General features: G+C 40.4%; 1 long non-coding RNA gene across 1 annotated transcript in view; it reads right to left on the reverse strand.

Annotated features, from left to right (window-relative positions):
• LOC124545000 overlaps positions 1-21,838 on the reverse strand; it is a 371,391-nt gene that overhangs the window by 61,248 nt on the left and 288,305 nt on the right. The window contains exon 3 of the long non-coding RNA XR_006967583.1: positions 21,265-21,336. This is a non-coding gene — a long non-coding RNA (uncharacterized LOC124545000). The remainder of the gene's footprint in view (positions 1-21,264; positions 21,337-21,838) is intronic.

Consider the following 21,838-nt stretch of genomic DNA (forward strand, 5'->3'; position numbering starts at 1 on the left):
CTGTTACAGCCCAGGGACATGAACTTCCATTCATAGTCCCGAGTCATAGTTGATAGAGTTAGCGAACTAGTTTTAAAGGAAGACCATGCAACACTTCCACTCTTTCCATCGTACATCTCGTACAGAATTCATAAAAATGAGAGGCGGTAGGCTGCATACTGAGGGACATGCGCACTCACTACTTCTATACTCAGTACGGGAATGAAACGGGGAATGGCTAAAGCTCGTACTGTAACGTTCCCTGGCAAACTACGTTATTAAAAAAAAAAAAAAAAAAAAAAACAAGAGTTTATTTGTACCATATACGCCCCTCTGGGCAAGTTGTATATATCGTAATTATTGAACAAAAATATTACTGAATGTGGTGTAAAAGACATTTGTTATTCTCCTTATATTTTTTGGTTATAATATTTCTCTGTATTTAGGATAGGAATTTTTCTGTATTTATTATGTGATTGTAAAATGTGTCACTATTTGCGATAGCAGAGATATGTTGCCAGAAGAGAATAATATCGTCAATTTGCAAAGAAATGTTAATAGTCAGCAATACTATTTAAGCACAATGCATTATGTATTCTTTGGTCTTCTCTGTTCAGAAGTCATTGCGGTAGGACACTGTGAAAGAGTTTTTTACGAATGGGTAGACTTCTTTTGTCTCTGTCTGGTCTTAGCCGCCATTAGACGATGCGTTACGAATTAATGTGAGTTGTATTGTTGTTTGATCTAAATATATTAGAGTTTATCAAAAGTGTGAATTATTTATGTAAATTAGCTTGCCCACGTCATCTATAAAATTTCTTTGAGAATTTTTCAGCATTTTTTAGCGGTGTTGCTGGGCTGTGCCGCGACCAACAATAGGCGGCACATTTAAAAAATTATCAAACCCGTAAATCGGGAACAGAAGCATAAAAATCAATAGTGAATTAAGAAATTGTTCTTCTTTTTCAGTGATCCTGTGGCTGATAAAATTTGAATTAATTATACGTTTGTGCATTCGTAGGCGGATAGTTAGTGTTAGTTAACATTGAAATTTAAACAGTTTGGTTCTTTCAAAATATCTTAAATGTGTAATGAAGTAGGTTTGATCAGTGATAAATGTCGGCTTGGCAATAATTAAAACATTTTCTGCTAATAGAGGTAATCTTGTGTTCTATGGCTAGTGCCGGGATAAAATTCAGTAAAAATATTTAACAAAAAAAAAACCCACTGCATCTGGAAAGTGTATGCCAAGGCCGAATGATTTAAAGGACTCAATTCTCAACCTAATATTCTTAACCAGTTCATATGAGTTCACGTAAATATTATTTTTTCCTTAGATGTACGCAATTCTAAAAAAGGTAAAAATTTTTATTACCACACGAAAATAAGGGAGTGGTTCTACAACAAAGTTCGCACGAAAGAGAATTAACTTAAAAGCAAAAGATAAAATTTATTATTCTTCTTTAACGAAATTTCAAATCAATTCCAATCATTTCGACGATTTCGTTAAATTGGCGCCCAACGTGGGGCTCGAATATGCAGTGGCCACTAAATACCCGTGAGATAACTAGGGAATTAATATAGTCGAACTTTGTTGCAGAACATTTAATAATTTTTCTATGTATTGTATGTATTGCATAACCAATATTGTGTGGTAATACCTGTGTATGATTTTTTGCATGAGAACACTATGTACCCAGAGGCAAGCTGAAGAAGAGAGCTCAATATTTCGAAAAATTAATTACCTACCACAATATCAGGGGGCAGCTGCACCCAAGATAGATCACCAAAAGGTAAAGCTACAGTGTAGTTGTCCTGTGGGTAGTAAAGTAGCCTCAGCGCAGTGTTCTCGGATCATTAGTGGTGTGCTTGTTGTTAGTACTTTGTTTTAAAATAACAGGACATTTAGGTAGTTAGTCATTGTAGTATATAGTAAGTGTTTATTAGTTAATGTCCATTTCTTGTGTGATTATGTCAGTGAAACCTGAGTGTTAGGATATTTAGTTCAGATTTTATTTCTTTTGTTTACTATGGTTAGATTGCGTAGTCAGAAAGATATCAACATGGATAATGAGCAACAGTCAGTAAGTAGTGATACTGAGTTAGAAAGTGGGACACAAAGTAATGTTAGTGATGTAGTTCGAGAAGTACAATATGAAAATCTGGGGGCAGAAGGGCAAGAAATGTTGCCATTGCCACCCAGTGATTCAGTTGATAGTGAAAATACTGTGCCATCCGCAAGCACTGGACACGGACCAGAGAGTGATGAGGTGTCAGAAGTGCAATCATTAAGAGTTATGTTCGAGCGCATGCTCAATTTCCAAGCTGAATTTGTACGTGTGCAAGCAGAGCGTGATAGAGAACGTGATGCTAAACAAGCAGAACGCGATAGAGAACGTGATGCTGAACAAGCAGAGCGTGACCAGAGATTGGTAGCTGAATTTGCCAAACAAGCAGAGCGCGATAGAGAACGTGATGCTAAACAAGCAGAGCGTGACCGACGCCTGCATGAGAGGGACTTGCAGTTGATGCAAACTTTAGAAGTTATGCAAAGTGAGATTGTTAGTTTGAAACAAAAATATGAAACCATACCCAAAACGGTGCAAGAATTAAGCGAAAGAGTAGATAGTGTTCAAGTGGCTAACGCCAATATAGTAGAGGAAATCAGTGTCCTGACTAATAGGGTCGAACAACTAGAAATTGACACAACTCAAGTAATTGAGAACAAAGTGATCGAACAAGTGCTCAAAGTAGAAAATGAAGTCATAAAAGAAATAGATCAGAAAGTGCACGCTGCAATTGAGGCCAGAGATGTGGGCTCAAGTGCGGATGTGCAGGATCTAAAAAGGATAGTGCACAAAGACATTCCGCTGTGGCAGCGGAGTGTGGACCGTCGTCTTGCCGAAATGGAGCTTAGCTTGCGGCATGACGAGGCACGGGCGTATGTCACGCCAGCCAGGTCCAACAATGATAGGCATATAAATACTGCAGTAAAAAATTGCGACTGCGAGACAGAACAGGCAACCAATGTAAGCGAAACAAATAAATGTCATTCCAAAGTAGTGATTGAAGAAAGCTTGATTAGGAACCGACAGTTTCAGATCTTTACAACGGAGAAGAAATCTGTTCACCCTGTAGTGTTTATCAAGGGATTTAGAAACATTTTGCCTAGCGTTTGGAGTCATACCCAGAAAATACAGTTCGTTATGTCCTACATACAAGGAGATGCTGCATTATGGGCAACCGAAGCAGCTGACAGTTGTGATACATTTGAGCAATTTGAAAAAGCATTCTTGGCCAAATATTGGTCAACATGTATCCAGGAGAGATTACGGAAGGAGGTATATAATCCAGAGCCGTATTCTCCACGACTAGGCAATTTGCGAAAATATTTCGAGAAGTACATTAATAAGACCCGTTACTGGGACGAACAGATTTCATCCCGGGATTTGATCAGACTTTTGAAGTCACACTTGCCGATACATGTAAAGGAAAAACTTATACACGTGCCTGAAAATGATATGGAACATTTCTTGTCTGTTCTGGACTCAATTGACCTGATTCAGGAGGATGTTAAGGCAGCCTCTGAACAGGCTAGAAGTAACGGAAACGGTCATAGAAATGGTCGAAATAACATGCCTCCACCAAGTAATGGAAACGGCGGAGGTAATAATAGGAGACAAGAGTATGCACAAAACGGAAATAGAGGTAGAGACCGGAACGGCAATGGTCCGCCGGTGAATAATGACCGGAAAAGGAGGTTCGATGACCGGTATGAGACAGGCCCACCAAGCAATAATAGATGGAAAAATGCCAGGGGGCCGAGCAACACTAATACTTATAATCATGCAAACCGAACTTGGCCGCAGAACCAGAGGCCCAGTCCGGACCGGCAAAACAGTGATAGGTATGACAATAACCGACCGCCACCACAAAATGCGCCAATTGCGCAACCGTGGCGGCCGACGCAACACAACGTGCACATAGTGGAGGTCAGTGACACAGAGCAGCCACGCCCATCCACTAGCAATAATTCAACCAACTAGATGCAGCCGAGATACGCTCTCCATCGTCGGCTGAGGTTTGGAGTGAGAGCAGCCCGACACAGAACAAAACACCGAACAAAATCTGTATCCTTAGGTATAATGACGGGGTACAGATGGGAGATGAATTAATAACTGAACCATCCACGTGCATAAAGGAGCACAAAGACAAAGTACAAGCGATAATAGAGATCAAAATTAACAATATTGATGTGCAAGCGGTCGTAGATACAGGTGCTACTGTCAGTGTTATGAGTATGGACTTATTCAAAGTACTGGGGAAGGAAAGGCGTATGCTGACTTTTCCCGTGAATAATTGTAAAGTCACTGGAGCCATAAGTGCACAGCGACAAATAATTAAACTCCAAGTGCGGGTAGAGATGTATTTAGGGGATGAAGCCATAGCGTGCTCATTCCTGGTAGTAAAGGGTTTAAAAGTAGCCTGCATTTTGGGGGTAGATTTTTTAAGAGAAAGGGACGCAATAATCGACCTTTCTCGGGGAAAATTAAGTTTGATGAATGCTGGTAGGAGAATAGAATTGTCCATGCTCAGATCTGAAGAGGTACCTGTACCTAATTGTAATGCTATTAACATAAAGTGTAGGAATCAGTCGACTCTACATTTAGACAATCATTGTCTGGGACAGAATCTCTATTATCCTGACGTACAAGGTGATCAATTAAAAGCAAATGTGGACGCACTTGTGAACAAAGTATCACAGTCCGAAAATTTGGACTCTATGCAACAGCAGGATTTGGTACAGTTATTATCTAATTATGCAGATGTATTTTCAGAACGACCAGGAATTGTTAAGGGATATCAGTACAATATCGAGGTGAAGCCTCACAAAACTTACTGTCGAGCCTCATACTCCATTCCTTGGCCCAAGAAGGAAAAAGTTTTTTTTTACGAACATTTGGAGAGTTAAATAAATTTTTCAGGTTATACATTGTATATAAGCACACAAGATAAGAAAAGCAGGGTGCAACCTTACCAGGTGCGCTCAGAAAAGGAAAGAAAAATATAATCGACATGTGACGAATAACCAAAAATTTAGTGTTGGGGACTTGGTACTCTTACGCAATCATCCTAAGTCCTCGGCATCCTTGAAACAGAATAGCAAGTGGCAATTGGTGTACAATGGACCTTTTAGAGTAGTAAGTGTGCCACATGAGTGTAGCTATCTCTTAGCAGATCCCCACTCAGGGAGAGTACGGGGACTGTATCCGCGTAAGGATGTAAAAGCATTCCTACAGTAAAAGACTAATAGTCCTATGTGGACACCATTCTTTTGTAAATAATGAACATTAATGATGTGTGATCTTTAGAGATAATGTACTAGTGTAGAAGTGTTTAGTTATAAGAATATGATTGACTTTCTCATGTGTATGGATATTTGTGTTATGTACTCTTTTAATTTGTGTTATCTAGAACATGCTCTAAATGTTTGCACAGATAATCTGATTAGTGCAATTATTTGTAGTGTTAAGCTGTGACAGAGTTCAATCAAAAAGAACATTTTAGTAATGATTAGTTAGTGTACTACATAATTTTCTATGTGCCCAAATTTGAAATATTTCTTGGCACAATCTTCTCTATTATGTGTATGTATGTATATATGTGTAGCTGTCAGATTGACAGATTCGAACCCAGAATAATATCAATAATATGAGGCCCTGAGAACTTTATTATCTAACCAATGTTATTAGAGAAAATAATGCACCCAGTAGTGACCCGAGGGCACCACGGGAGGCAAACTTGTTGCAAATTTATGTAATGCAAAGTTACGCACAAAGAAGCTTCAATTGAAGCATGTGCAGATTCAAACAGTAAAAAAGAGCTAGCCAGATACAGTCCAAGTCAATTTTTGCCTACAGAGACTACACTGTAGTTACGTAGGACGTTGATAGTAAAGTGTGACATGAGTTCAAAGGAGTTATTGAACAATATGCCTGAATCCGGCTGGAATGCACAAATAAAATCTACTCGAACACGAATATAGATGACTTTTGGGCAAACTAATACCAAATTTTAATATTTTGTTACCATGTACGCAAATATCACACCTTGGTAAAGAGTTACGAATGTGCTATTACAAAAAAAATATTTGCACAGCGGACATTGTAAATAAAAATAAAGGAACTTAAACAAAAATGCAGTATTGTGCGGCAGAGACAGACAGTGACTGTTAAACCTGCAGCAATACGTCACGGAGTAGTTGTGTATAAGTGATAAAAAACTGTATCATCGCCGTGTGTGCAAGTGGACAAGGAACTAGCACGACACGAACAGTGAACCGATAACGGACGGTGGATCAAGCTAGTGTCAAACTTTAACTCTTTGTGTGTCAAGGGACGCTAGGAAAGCGCATTGACTACAGGGATACATTTTGTCCTAAGGTGAAAACTTGCGTGTGACTAATGGCAAGTCATGACATGGTAAAAAATATTGTGTGCCCATAAAACGTGTTACTGTGACAACGAAATATTGTGCAAACCAGACTAGTGAAGGCCTACTGAGTAATAACTGCCACTAACTGTGTGCGTTCTTTCCCACAGCAGGAAAAATGCCTATAAGGATAGTACACTGTTTCTGAACTTGTTGCATGTTTCCTGGAGCACTGCAAGAAAACGTCGCACGGGCGAGCGGATATCCAACGCGCATCCGGCTACATCAGCTATGCAGCGGCCGCAGCAGCCCGTAGCAGACCAGACAGACAGCCACGCCCCTCCGCGCCGTAGCTGTCAACGCCGGGGGCGGTGACCTACACGGAGTCAGCGCGCCGCGCCGAGCGCCGCTCAACAATCACTCCGCACCGCTCACCAAATACAGCATTATTGATTTTTTTTTATGTTCACATAAACTGAATAACATGTCAATGACTTCATTTGATAAACATTGAACATTTACTACGTAGGACAAGTGACCTTGTAGTGTATCACAAGAATAATAGTATCACACACAAAAAACTTCAGTCGAACTGTATGTGACTGTGATATTGTGTAATTGTGTAACCGTTTGTGACGAACTGCTAATTTAATTCAAATGAATAACTGCTAAAGAGACAATATTGACCATGAACCAACTGGGATGGCTGGGCTCCGGCACAGTTTTGCCCAGGTTTCCTGTTTGCCTACGCCCAAATGGGGGAGCCATGAACTTATATAACCCTGGGACTAAATAAAAGAGCCATTCCGTAAAATATACAAGTGTAAAGAACGTTACTGGCACCATTGTGTCAAAGTGTAAAAACTCTTTGCCAAATGCTGCCAGGGGGCAATGTAACGTTCCCTGGCAAACTCACGTTATTAAAAAAAAAAAAAAAAAAAAAAAAACAAGAGTTTATTTGTACCATATACGCCCCTCTGGGCAAGTTGTATATATCGTAATTATTGAACAAAAATATTACTGAATGTGGTGTAAAAGACATTTGTTATTCTCCTTATATTTTTTGGTTATAATATTTCTCTGTATTTAGGATAGGAATTTTTCTGTATTTATTATGTGATTGTAAAATGTGTCACTATTTGCGATAGCAGAGATATGTTGCCAGAAGAGAATAATATCGTCAATTTGCAAAGAAATGTTAATAGTCAGCAATACTATTTAAGCACAATGCATTATGTATTCTTTGGTCTTCTCTGTTCAGAAGTCATTGCGGTAGGACACTGTGAAAGAGTTTTTTACGAATGGGTAGACTTCTTTTGTCTCTGTCTGGTCTTAGCCGCCATTAGACGATGCGTTACGAATTAATGTGAGTTGTATTGTTGTTTGATCTAAATATATTAGAGTTTATCAAAAGTGTGAATTATTTATGTAAATTAGCTTGCCCACGTCATCTATAAAATTTCTTTGAGAATTTTTCAGCATTTTTTAGCGGTGTTGCTGGGCTGTGCCGCGACCAACAATAGGCGGCACATTTAAAAAATTATCAAACCCGTAAATCGGGAACAGAAGCATAAAAATCAATAGTGAATTAAGAAATTGTTCTTCTTTTTCAGTGATCCTGTGGCTGATAAAATTTGAATTAATTATACGTTTGTGCATTCGTAGGCGGATAGTTAGTGTTAGTTAACATTGAAATTTAAACAGTTTGGTTCTTTCAAAATATCTTAAATGTGTAATGAAGTAGGTTTGATCAGTGATAAATGTCGGCTTGGCAATAATTAAAACATTTTCTGCTAATAGAGGTAATCTTGTGTTCTATGGCTAGTGCCGGGATAAAATTCAGTAAAAATATTTAACAAAAAAAAAACCCACTGCATCTGGAAAGTGTATGCCAAGGCCGAATGATTTAAAGGACTCAATTCTCAACCTAATATTCTTAACCAGTTCATATGAGTTCACGTAAATATTATTTTTTCCTTAGATGTACGCAATTCTAAAAAAGGTAAAAATTTTTATTACCACACGAAAATAAGGGAGTGGTTCTACAACAAAGTTCGCACGAAAGAGAATTAACTTAAAAGCAAAAGATAAAATTTATTATTCTTCTTTAACGAAATTTCAAATCAATTCCAATCATTTCGACGATTTCGTTAAATAATGTGGATAAACGCAAGATGGAAGTACAGAAACGGAAGAAAAACCTGGCCATATGAAATCACAGCGTCCTTGGTAGCTTCTGCAACCTGTCCCAAGATAACTCTATGATGTAATGTGAATCTTTAGAAACCGCACAAACAATATTCTCCAGGGGAATCCTCGGAAAGCCACCAGAAAGGAACATGCTGAAAAAAAAAGCATTACCAATATCGAAAAAGTTCGCATAATCGCCACGAAACAGTAACTGTTACAGCCCAGGGACATGAACTTCCATTCATAGTCCCGAGTCATAGTTGATAGAGTTAGCGAACTAGTTTTAAAGGAAGACCATGCAACACTTCCACTCTTTCCATCGTACATCTCGTACAGAATTCATAAAAATGAGAGGCGGTAGGCTGCATACTGAGGGACATGCGCACTCACTACTTCTATACTCAGTACGGGAATGAAACGGGGAATGGCTAAAGCTCGTACATAACACCCTCTGCAATATAATGTAGTGGCCGAGCATATCTACGTAAGATAGGGGGTCTGCAGCTGTTTCCTTTTTACAATTTTAGTATCTATAGCTAGCTGTCTAGTAGCTTATTCATAACGAAACTGCAAATTGCATACTCTATTTCTAATGTGTCTTTGTAGGTCTTATTTGTTATCGAGAATTGGACACTCAGGTTGATTAGACGTACCGAATTGACCTCAATTCGAATAATTATTTGTATGTTTTTTTTCCCATGTCGTTGGTAACGAAAACGGATCGAAAAAAATCTGTAGATGGCCTAATTGGATCGAAACCAGTCATAACAATTACATTATACTTGAAATAGACTGTTTCGTTCGTTTAAAATACAGTTTCACTATATCCAGTGTGGATAACGAACTGCGACTGTGGTTTAAACTGGCGTTTCTTTGGCAATTAATATGCAACCAGTCGCTTTTTTACGATTTACTCAATTATGAACATGTTTTCGAGCCACTGCAGGCTCATATTCAAATGGAGGTGTTACAGAAACATTATCTTGTGGACCAAGTGTAGCTAGATGCAGTGCTGGTGGTGCTGGAGGAAATGACGGAAATTTAGTAATCGGTCACGAAACGTTTACGAATCCGAAAGTTTTTTATGTTTTAGGTAGTTACAGTGCACTGCCTTGTGGTATTCGCATCAGATTGGTTCTTATAACATGCATTATTGCGCTATGTACACAAATAAGGATCACCCTAAAAAATCCTGAATGAACAGACTGAGTCATCGTAAAACCTTTTCTTCCAGAATTTCCGTGATATCTTGGCAACAAAAATAACAATAATTCCTCTTCCTGCATGAATCTTGTTCCGTGATCATCCCAAAAAATCCTGAATCAACAGACTGAATCAACGCAAAATTTCCACGATATCCTGGCACCAAAAAAACAACAAAAATGACAATAATTCATCCTCCTGCATAAATGTTGTTCTTCTTGGTGTGTAACGACTATGGTATTCTGTAACTTACAAAAAGTTTTTAATTATGTATTAAATATTCACCTCTAGCAGTTTACCTTTTGTGTGCAGCTGGCAACATTTAGCTACTGAAATGTAAAACCTGTACTAGTAGTATTTGTATCATAAAATAATGCATCTCTTTCCAAAGACTATTATGTAGTAAAAGTGCAGTATCTGTCATATCCGTATTCTTTGTAAAAACATCGAATGTTTACAACCTGCGAGCCAGTGTAAAACCAAGTGTAGCTACATAACGTGTTTATTTGTGTACATAGCGCAATAATGCACGTTATAAGAACCAATCTGATGTGAGTACCACAAGGCTACACTGTAACTACCTAAAACATACATTCGTAAATGTTTCGTCATTTCCGCCAGCAACACCAGCACTGCATCTAGCTACACTTGGTCCACAAGATAATGTTTCTGTAACACCTCCGTCTGAAGATGAGCCTGCAGTGGCTCGAAAACATGTTCTTGGTTGAGTAAATCGTAAGAAAGCGACTGGTTGCATGTTTATTAGCAAATAAACGCCAGTTAAAATATAGTTGTTAATTTCGTAGCATTAATTTGATGTCATTTGTCGCTTCATTTCGAACAGAGAACATCTTGTGTATTAGGTTCTGTGACGTTTTGGGTAACGTCTTCTAAGCTAGTTTGAAGCCAAGTAATTGTAGCGTGTTGAGTATTTGACTTTCTAGGCGGCAGCGTTGCTCTGGAGAAATCTCGCCAGTATGCGTGGAACCCGAGGCGGTGATCCGTTGGCCGAGTTCTGCCCCCTACTCATAAATACCAGCTCCGCTCTTCTGACGGGTCTGCGAGCCGCTTCCAGCTATGCGCGGCTCAGGTTATCGGCAGGGGCGCCGCAACGCTAACATTAGGAGCCAGGCTAATAGCAGGTTAACGCTCTTCTCCTCCTGGAGAGTTCGTTCCAGCGACATGTTTAGACGCTTGCGTGTAATTGACGCTGAAAGTTACAGCCCGATAGTGTCAATGCGTGCATGTTTCTCCATTAGTACACACGCAGTGTTAAAGGAAGTGCTGTCGTAGCGTTTCGTCACATTGTTCATTTAACCAGGAGCGCGACAGCTTTATTGCTCAATAGAGACATAAAGCTACTCCGCGCAGCGCTGTAACAAGTATATTTACACGGTGTTTCACAGTCCATGTTGTTGTTGTTGTGGTCTTCAGTCCTGAGACTGGTTTGATGCAGCTCTCCATGCTGCTCTATCCTGTGCAAGCTTCTTCATCTCCCAGTACCTATTGCAACCTACATCCTTCTGAATCTGCTTAGTGTATTCATCTCTTGGTCTCCCTCTACGATTTTTACCCTCCACGCTGCCCTCCAATGCTAAATTTGTGATCCCTTGATGCCTCAAAACATGTCCTACCAACCGATCCCTTCTTCTAGTCAAGTTGTGCCACAAACTTCTCTTCTCCCCAATCCTATTCATTACATCCTCATTAGTTACGTGATCTACCCACCTTATCTTCAGCATTCTTCTGTAGCACCACATTTCGAAAGCTTCTATTCTCTTCTTGCCCAAACTGGTTATCGTCCATGTTTCACTTCCATACATGGCTACACTCCACACAAATACTTTCAGAAACGACTTCCTGACACTTAAATCTATACTCGATGTTAACAAATATCTCTTCTTCAGAAATGCTTTCCTTGCCATTGCCAGTCTACATTTTATATCCTCTCTACTTCGACCATCATCAGTTATTTTACTCCCTAAATAGCAAAACTCCTTTACTACTTTAAGTGTCTCATTTCCTAATCTAATTCCCTCAGCATCACCCTACATAATTCGACTACATTCCATTATCCTCGTTTTGCTTTTGTTGATGTTCATCTTATATCCTCCTTTCAAGACACTGCCCATTCCGTTCAACTGCTCTTCCAAGTCCTTTGCTGTCTCTGACAGAATTACAATGTCATCGGCGAACCGCAAAGTTTTTACTTCTTCTCCATGAATTTCAATACCTACTCCGAATTTTTCTTTTGTTTCCTTTACTGCTTGCTCAATATACAGATTGAATAACATCGGGGAGAGGCTACAACCCTGTCTCACTCCCTTCTCAACCACTGCTTCCCTTTCATGTCCGTCGACTCTTATAACTGCCATCTGGTTCTGTACAAATTGTAAATAGCCTTTCGCTCCCTGTATTTTACCCCTGCCACCTTCAGAATTTGAAAGAGAGTATTCCAGTTAACGTTGTCAAAAGCTTTCTCTAAGTCTACAAATGCTAGAAACGTAGGTTTGCCTTTTCTTAATCTTTCTTCTAAGATAAGTCGTAAGGTTAGTATTGCCTCACGTGTTCCAACATTTCTACGGAATCCAAACTGATCTTCCCCGAGGTCCGCTTCTACCAGTTTTTCCATTCGTCTGTAAAGAATTCGCGTTAGTATTTTGCAGCTGTGACTTATTAAACTGATAGTTCGGTAATGTTCACATCTGTCAACACCTGCTTTCTTTGGGATTGGAATTATTATATTCTTCTTGAAGTCTGTGGGTATTTCGCCTGTCTCATACATCTTGCTCACCAGATGGTAGAGTTTTGTCATGACTGGCTCTCCCAAGGATGTCAGTAGTTCTAATGGAATGTTGTCTACTCCCGGGGCCTTGTTTCGACTCAGGTCTTTCAGTGCTCTGTCAAACTCTTCACGCAGTATCTTATCTCCCATTTCATCTTCATCTACATCCTCTTCCATTTCCATAATATTGTCCTCAAGTACATCGCCCTTGTATAAACCCTCTATATACTCCTTCCACCTTTCTGCCTTCCCTTCTTTGCTTAGAACTGGGTTGCCATCTGAGCTCTTGATATCCATACAAGTGGTTCTCTTCTCTCCAAAGGTCTCTTTAATTTTCCTGTAGGCAGTATCTATCTTACCCCTAGTGAGACAAGCCTCTACATCCTTACATTTGTCCTCTAGCCATCCCTGCTTAGCCATTTTGCACTTGCTGTCGATCTGATTTTTGAGACGCTTGTATTCCTTTTTGCCTGCTTCATTTACTGCATTTTTATATTTTCTCCTTTCATCAATTAAATTCAATATTTCTTCTGTTACCCAAGGATTTCTATTAGCCCTCGTCTTTTTACCTACTTGATCCTCTGCTGCCTTCACTACTTCATCCCTCAGAGCTACCCATTCTTCTTCTACTGTATTTCTTTCCCCCATTCCTGTCAATTGTTCCCTTATGCTCACCCTGAAACTCTCTACAACCTCTGGTTCTTTCAGTTTATCCAGGACCCATTTCCTTAAATTCCCACCTTTTTGCAGTTTTTTCAGTTTCAATCTGCAGTTCATAACCAATAGATTGTGGTCAGAATCCACATCTGCCCCTGGAAATGTCTTACAATTTAAAACCTGGTTCCTAAATCTCTGTCTTACCATTATATAATCTATCTGATACCTTTTAGTATCTCCAGGATTCTTCCAGGTATACAACCTTCTTTTATGATTCTTGAACCAAGTGTTAGCTATGATTAAGTCATGCTCTGTGCAAAATTCTACAAGGCGGCTTCCTCTTTCATTTCTTCCCCCCAATCCATATTCACCTACTATGTTTCCTTCTCTCCCTTTTCCTACTGACGAATTCCAGTCACCCATGACTATTAAATTTTCGTCTCCCTTCACTACCTGAATAATTTCTTTTATCTCGTCATACATTTCATCAATTTCTTCATCATCTGCAGGGCTAGTTGGCATATAAACTTGTACTACTGTAGTAGGCATGGGCTTTGTGTCTATCTTGGCCACAATAATGCGTTCACTATGCTGTTTGTAGTAGCTAACCCGCACTCCTATTTTTTTATTCATTATTAAACCTACTCCTGCATTACCCCTATTTGATTTTGTACTTATAACCCTGTAATCACCTGACCAAAAGTCTTGTTCCTCCTGCCACCGAACTTCACTAATTCCCACTATATCTAACTTTAACCTATCCATTTCCCTTTTTAAATTTTCTAACCTACCTGCCCGATTAAGGGATCCAACATTCCACGCTCCGATCCGTAGAATGCCAGTTTTCTTTCTCCTTATAACGACGTCCTCTTGAGTAGTCCCCGCCCAGAGATCCGAATGGGGGACTATTTTACCTTCGGAATATTTTACCCAAGAGGACGCCATCATCATTTAATCATACAGTAAAGCTGCATGTCCTCGGGAAAAATTACGGCTGTAGTTTCCCCTTGCTTTCCGCCGTTTGCAGTACCAGCACAGCAAGGCCGTTTTGGTTAATGTTACAAGGCCAGATCAGTCAATCATCCAGACTGTTGCCCCTGCAACTACTGAAAAGGCTGCTGCCCCTCTTCAGGAACCACATGTTTGTCTGGCCTCTCAACAGATACCCCTCCGTTGTGGTTGCACCTACGGTACGGTCATCTGTATCGGTGAGGCACGCAAGCCTCCCCTCCAACGGCAAGGTCCATGGTTCATGTTACACAGTTCAAATGGTTGTAGAGGGGACTCAGCAGCCCAAATTTTTCGTAGGAACCCATGTCCAGAAACGCCATCCAACGACGCTACAGCGCGTCAAAGTTGTAGGCGTAGGTGCCTCACAGAGTGATTCTGTGATTACGTTACGGTCTTTCAAGGATGAGGGAGAAAGATAAATATATCAATTTGAGGTAAGGGGCCATGGACCGGTAACGAGCGTGTCGAAAGTTATAAGCGGAAACGTCGATACGCCTCTGAGAGTGGAATAGCCCTATGGGAACTGTTGTTGCCGTATTAATCGCCGCTTACATAGTTTGTTCAATGTGAGCAACAAGGACGTCGCCAGATTAGAACCTGGTGGCCAGGGATGGAACAATTTTTTTTTTTTTTTTCCAGCGTAAATCGGTTGCGCATTATTGCATTGGCATATCTACTCCATCCCATGTGCGTCTAGTGTTACCATCCCATGTGAAAGAGTGCGAATATTGTTCTAAATAATGTTTGCGAATTGGGTAACTGAGGTGGACTTGGGTACCAGCTGGTATTCGCCTAACCGGATGTGAGACACTGCCTGAAAACCAAATCCAGACAGGCCGGCGCACCTGCCCACGTTGTTAATCCGGCTGGCGGATTCGATCCGGAGCCTACGCTCCTCCCTGAATCCCGGAAGCTGCGTGCAAATGCGCACGGCTATCCAAGTGGGCGTAGAAAACATCTAACTGATGAATATAGAAACGAGAAACGTCACAATTCGGAAACACTCCCTACAATACTATAATATTTTCATAAATGTTCTTCCCGGATGTCAAACAAAATATTAACTGTGAACTGAAGAAGGAAAAAATGTTCAAATGTGTGTGAAATCTTATGGGACTTAACTGCTAAGGTCATTAGTCCCTGGGCTTACACACTACTTAACCTAAACTATCCTAAGGACAAACACACACACCCATGCCCGAGGGAGGACTCGAACCTCCGCCGGGACCAGCCGCACAGTCCTTGACTGCAGCGCCTGAGACCGCTCGGATAATTCCGCGTGGCTGAACCGAAGAAGAGAGTTATTGAAAGTCTACATCTCATGCAAAGGGTATGTAAATAAAACGGTGAGTGGGCTGACACTAGAGGGAAAAAAAGGTTAAGGATTTTAAATTTCGTTCTTCTGATGGACATTACAACCAAGATGGGCATATGAACTACGATTTAAAGAAAGCATAGGCAAGGAGAGAGGCAAGTTATTAGAAATGTAGTGAAACAGCCACGAATGGCTAACTTACTGTTTGAAGTGGTAGTAGAAAGGAGGGAAAGAACAACAAGTGAAAATTTACAATATGAGTACGTAACATAAGGTTCTTGTGGATGTTGAATATTGTAGATTCATAGAAATGAAAAGACGAGCAGAAAGCAGAAACAGATGGAGGACGATGTCATTTTTATTATAATACACAACATTATTGAAGTGCAGAATATTCTGACCGTCAGAGGCTAGTGCCACATCGCACTTTTTAAAATATAACAGACTTAATACAGCCTTCACTAACGGATATTTTGCCTCTAATTCCACGAACAATTTCGCCGAAAAGATCAATGAATCTTAGGACCTATATGTTTGCAACAGGTAGGTGCAACTAAATATACACCGGCCGTGTAGTGCATGGCAGAGGGTGCTTAAAACTGTACCACTTATTAGGTCACTAGCGTAAAAGGAATGCTTCAGTGCCTCTGTGTGAGCAGTAATCAGCCTAATCTATTCGAGAAACATCATCATATCTGAGCTCAAAACATGTTCTAAGATTCTATAACAGATGGATGTTAGTAAAACGGGACAGTAGTTTTGTTGGCTAATTCTGGTACCCTTCCTGTTGAAGGGTGTGACCTGTGCCTCGAACCACTAGGCATTTTTTAAGGATTGATCTACGATTTATTATAAGTAAAATGGTCCATAGCTCGTGCTCTTACGGTAGCGTTCTTACTTCCCGTGCACGGGGTCCCGGGGTCGGTGATTTTCCCTGCCTTGAGACGACTGGGTGTTGTGTCGTCTTCATTATCATCATTCATCCCGATTACGTTCGGAAGAGGGCAATGGCAAACCACTTCCGCTAGGACCTTGCCTAGTAGGCGGTGCGGGTCTCCCGCATCGACCCGTATGCTCCTCGGAGTATGGGACCTCATCAACATAGGTAAAATGAGAGCAGACTCCGCTGCACAATGTGTACAAAACCTCACAAGGATTCCATTGAGCCCTGGCACTTTGTTCAGTTTCAGCAATTTCAGTTGTTTCTCACCACTACTGGCACTAATTTCTACACCACTCATCTTTCCACTGGTGAGAGATTTAAGTTGTTTCTTCTCCGATAGTTTCCTTATTAAAGAAAAATTTGAAAACGGTGTGCAACAGTTCTGCTAGTCAAATTCAGTTCCTATGTCATGCGTCAGTATCTGAACATCAGCTTTGATGCCACTGACAATCGTTGTTCATGACCAGAACTTCTTTGGGTTTTATTTGTGCGAGACCTTTCGATAAAATTCAACAATTTAAAAAGCTTTGTAAATGCTTTAAGAAATAGGAAATATCTCAGTATCTAGGCAGAAAAACTAGTTTTAAATATTAGAACACAGTGAAATATTCGCCAATTCGTATAGTTCTGAATAAAATGCCAGCATCAGTTTCACTTTCGTTTCTACTTTAAAAATCACGTCTGGTTTCGGCTACACAGTGGTGTATCTCAGGTGTCGTGGGAGAACACCACTCGGTGGCCGAAACAGGTCTGGTTTTTAAAATAAAAAGGAAATTGTAACTAGTGCTGGCATTTTGTTCAAAATCAATACTACAGTTGTGGAACTTGCATCTACGTGCTGCATCAGATGGCCAAGAAATTTTGTGTTATATCACTAGTCAAATAATTTGTCTCTATATCTTCATATGCTTAAGTAACGTATGTTCAATTCTCATAGAAACGCTGTAAAAATGTGTGGAATGGGAATGGTTGCCGTCTACGGCACCTTTCATAATTTATCAAAAATGGCTCTGAGCACTATGGGACTCAACTGCTGAGGTCATTAGTCCCCTAGAACTTAGAACTAGTTAAACCTAACTAACCTAAGGACATCACAAACATCCATGCCCGAGGCAGGATTCGAACCTGCGACCGTAGCGGTCTCGCGGTTCCAGACTGCAGCGCCTTTAACCGCACGGCCACTTCGGCCGGCCATAATTTATCATTAAGGCGATCTGAGTAACGTAACAATCAAATTTACTCTTTTTTTCGAATGAAACTCATTAACTGTCTACCGAAACCCGTTATCTTTTTCGTTCAGTGAAGAAATTATTTTCAGTCTTCTGTTTGTATTGGCTGTCTTCCACAAATTGGAGCTTTTGCAATCTTGTAGCAGACAGTGACAAGGATCTGGCTTGAAATGCAGAAGAAAATTTGTCATATTTAAAAACAAAAAGGTTCTAGAGTCACGATTTTTAAGATTTTGCCAACGTTTTATCGATACAAAAATAGTCGTGCATGTATAACAAGTGGATACGGCATCCCCCTTGGATGCGATGTTACCGCATAATGGTTAATGTGGTTATTAGCGAGGAATTTTTTTCAATTTAAATTGAAATACAGAGAGCGTCGCCTTTCGCGCGGCAGCCATCCTGTTTTTAGCACAAGTGAAACTCAACGTATCAAGCATAAATCTTGGTTAACTGCAACACGTGAAAACTCCGTACTGAATGCAATTTGAACGTCTTAGCCACGGGCGAAGATATTCTGGCCGTGTTGCGGTTCGTCTCGTGACTCCCTCTTTTTTTCTTGCAACCGTCCCTGATATATTACTAATGACGTTCACTGCTTCGCAGATGGCGGAGAAAGTGCATAATCAGTGATGGCAGTAGTCCCAGTCAAAATGTCCGTGGCGGATGGTATCAGTCTGTCGTTGAGTAATTTCGTAAGGATTATTTTCATGGGCCGCATACGTTTTTATTATAGTCCATTAAACGGATACGTCCTTATTGAAAAAGGAGGAACTGAGAAATGTTGGTTGGCCGAAGAAGTGCGCACTCATTGGAACGAAATACATTTATTAGTGACGTGAAAGTTCATGGACATTTAAGATTAAAAAGACGATTTCAATAGTGTGATACTTGCTATGAGAATTTATAAGGAGATATTCTGCTGTCTTCAGAGAGTTTGTGAAGATGCGTATTGGAATCCGACTGGAGTGTGATGCATACCTGATACGACATAATGCAATATAAACGAAAGTGAAAATCAATATTGCTTTCTTCCTGTGGCAATCGTTGAGAGAATGTAAGTCAAGAAGCGGACTCGTATTAGTAACAGATTTATAGTAAAAAAGTGTTTTCTCATATCTGTGATGCCGACATTAGTTAAAGAACCTCCATTCGATTTTTTATCGCTTGCCGGCGTGGCCGAGCAGTTATAGGTGCTTTAGTCTGGAACCGCGCGACCGCTACGGTCGCAGGTTCGAATCTTGCCTCGGACATGGATGTATGTGATGTCCTTAGGTTAGTCAGGTTTAAGTAGTTCTAAGTTGTAGGGAACCGATGGCCTCAGATGTTAAGTCCAATAGTGCTCAGAGCCATTTGAACCGTTTTGATTTTATATCTTTTGAAAGAATGAAAGCAGCAGCGAGCTCATAAGAAAAAAACGGAGGAACGCATTCGTAAAGTGCAAACAAAGAAGCTTGTAGATTATTGAATGTAGTTTGGCTGGTTTAATAGGTTTTCTTTTTTTGTCCAAAGAGTCAAAATGTGTTGCATGGGTAGCAATTTTGTCTATTTTAGAATGCGAGTGGTAAACCCATACAGTGAACACAGCAATCCTACCGATGAACAGTAGCGTTCAAAAGACTGGTAATGTGAGGTATCGACGCACCTGGCACTGTAGTAAGGGGCATTGTCTAGCTGAAAGTTACGGTTATTCCCAGGGAAGGTCCATCATTACTGACTATGTTTTTTGTTGAATTCCTAAACAAACCTGCCAAGAGTGTATGAAACAGGGACTGATAGATATAAAGAGTGCTATAAATACATTTCCCAGACTATAACCTTGTCCCTCCTGTTACTGTTTCAGAAATGGTTCTAGTGTGATTATTCTCCAAAGTTTGTCGTCAGACACGGTGGCGTCCATCTGCTCCGTGAAGGAGAAAACGTGATTTTTCAAAGACGGCAACAACCCAATTTCCTTGCCTTCAAACAACTTCGAGATTCTTTTTCTATAAATCATCCGTCGATAGCGTGGGTACAGATACTATCTACTTGCTTCGGAAAATCAAATGCAATTCAATTAACAGCGTTTATGATAGAACGTGGGTGGTTGACCCCTTGTCTATTAGGATGTTGGGTTGTTCCGATATAGAATGCCGGTTGACCGTATATCATTATAGTTTATGTTGACCTCTAATCTCCGTAACATACAGATGACATTAAAAAAATGCCCTCATCCTCAACGTAAGTGTGCAAGAATTTTTGCACGTATAAAGTCAAGAAGCATGAGACACAAAAATGTTCGACAAAACAATCTCCACTTCACGTTAAAGTACATCTTTTTGGCGCACTATCGAAAATAGAAAATCTCCAGTTTGAGGCATCTCGATTCTTTAAATCTGCTATTCCACTTTGCAAATTCTGAAGGTGGAAGAAATAAACTACAGTGAGTGAAATGTTATTTACAACCAAAGTTATAAGAATAGAAGGACATGAATAGGAACCATTAATTTAAGAGGTAATGAGACCCTGTGATAGCCCGTACTCACTGTTATTTAATCTGTGCATTGAGCAAGCAGTAAAGGAAACAAAGGAGAGATCTGGAATGAGAATATGTTCTTAGAGAAAAAGGGGAAAAATCTATAAGGTTTTGCTATGACGCTGTAATTCCGTCACTAACAGCAATGAGAATTTGAATGGAATGGAGATGTTATGAGACGCACATCAACAAAATTAAAACAAGAGTACTGGAACGTAGTTGAATTGAATAACGCGATGCTGCGGGAATTAAAAGAAGCCGATGAATATTGTTATTCGGACAGCAAAATAACTACGACCAAAGTAGGAAAGACATAAAATGCAGACTGGAACAGAAAGAAAGAAATTTCTTAGAAACTTAGTTACGTTGTGTGCCAACTGCGAGAGGCGGCCACCAAAGAGACGCAACCACTCGCCTGGTGACCTTCACGTCCATGCAGCAGCATCCACAGAGCACTCACAGCCATGGACCTCTTTCTGTTTCTGAGCTACTTCCTCCAGAGCGCCGTGTACATCCGCCAATAGTGTGGGCAGCAAAGGATAGGGTACGCTCTCATTCGCAGACTGCATTACTTCTGCCTTGTATGAGCAGATCTGGAAATGCTTCCGCCATCAGGCACAAAAACAAAACACGCCAGGGGCACTCACGAATTTATGATCCAGCAGACAGTTTAGTCCAGTACCTGCAACGCACTCAGTACGGTATTCTGAATTCTACCTCTCGACTTAGCAGTCGCTATTTGGGCTATCGAGAGTGTGTGCAACGTTACTATCAGTTATACACAGAGTGCGTAGAGACAGCAAAATTATACAGGGTGAAGAAAACAGCCACATTTAGAGGTCGGCATGCGATTCCTCATCCAGATTCAGGACAAAAGATTATGCAGCAAATACAGATCGGGTATATTTTGAAAATGCATGTATGAAAACGATGAGCTCGCAAGAGCCACAACGTGCGGCGCATCGGAATGTACAGGGGAATGTGTATCATCTCGCGCTAGCTTACCAGCCGTCGTAGTTCACTGAGCAGATGCCGGCACAGCAGCTCAGCGTGTCCGGTCAGCGGGTTAGCTGCACTCTGTAACAAATGAACTGAATTAGTGGATCAACGATTAACTTGAACAAGTGTCATAGGACGTCCGCCCCGAGCAAATACAACGATCAGTTACGAACAAAAATGAGTTAAATAACTATAGGCTGCAACAACATCAAACCCGTATCCACCATCCAATGATGATTCAAATCCTCGTCAAGTTTATTTTTTAGACGCCCGTTCCCTAGTACTCGCCGTTTATAAGTAGGAAATCATTTTGTCACATGACAATAGCCTAACTGCAAGCATGAGTCTACTAATCGCGCAAGGCACAACCGTAACTGGCCCTTTTTATATCTGGGTTCACAGTTATGTAGAACTTTATAAAACACATCATATTTACGCCAGTGACTGTAACACTTTCTTTATTTCACGACTGCAATTTCGGCCATATGTCATTATCAAGTGCAAATTTTTGTGGCTTTTAAGCCATCTCAACTTAAAATGAGCTGACATGTAAAGGCTGATATTGCAATCGTGAAATAAA

The sequence above is a fragment of the Schistocerca americana genome, chromosome 8 (genome assembly GCF_021461395.2).
Source record: "Schistocerca americana isolate TAMUIC-IGC-003095 chromosome 8, iqSchAmer2.1, whole genome shotgun sequence".
Taxonomy (NCBI): domain Eukaryota; kingdom Metazoa; phylum Arthropoda; class Insecta; order Orthoptera; family Acrididae; genus Schistocerca; species Schistocerca americana.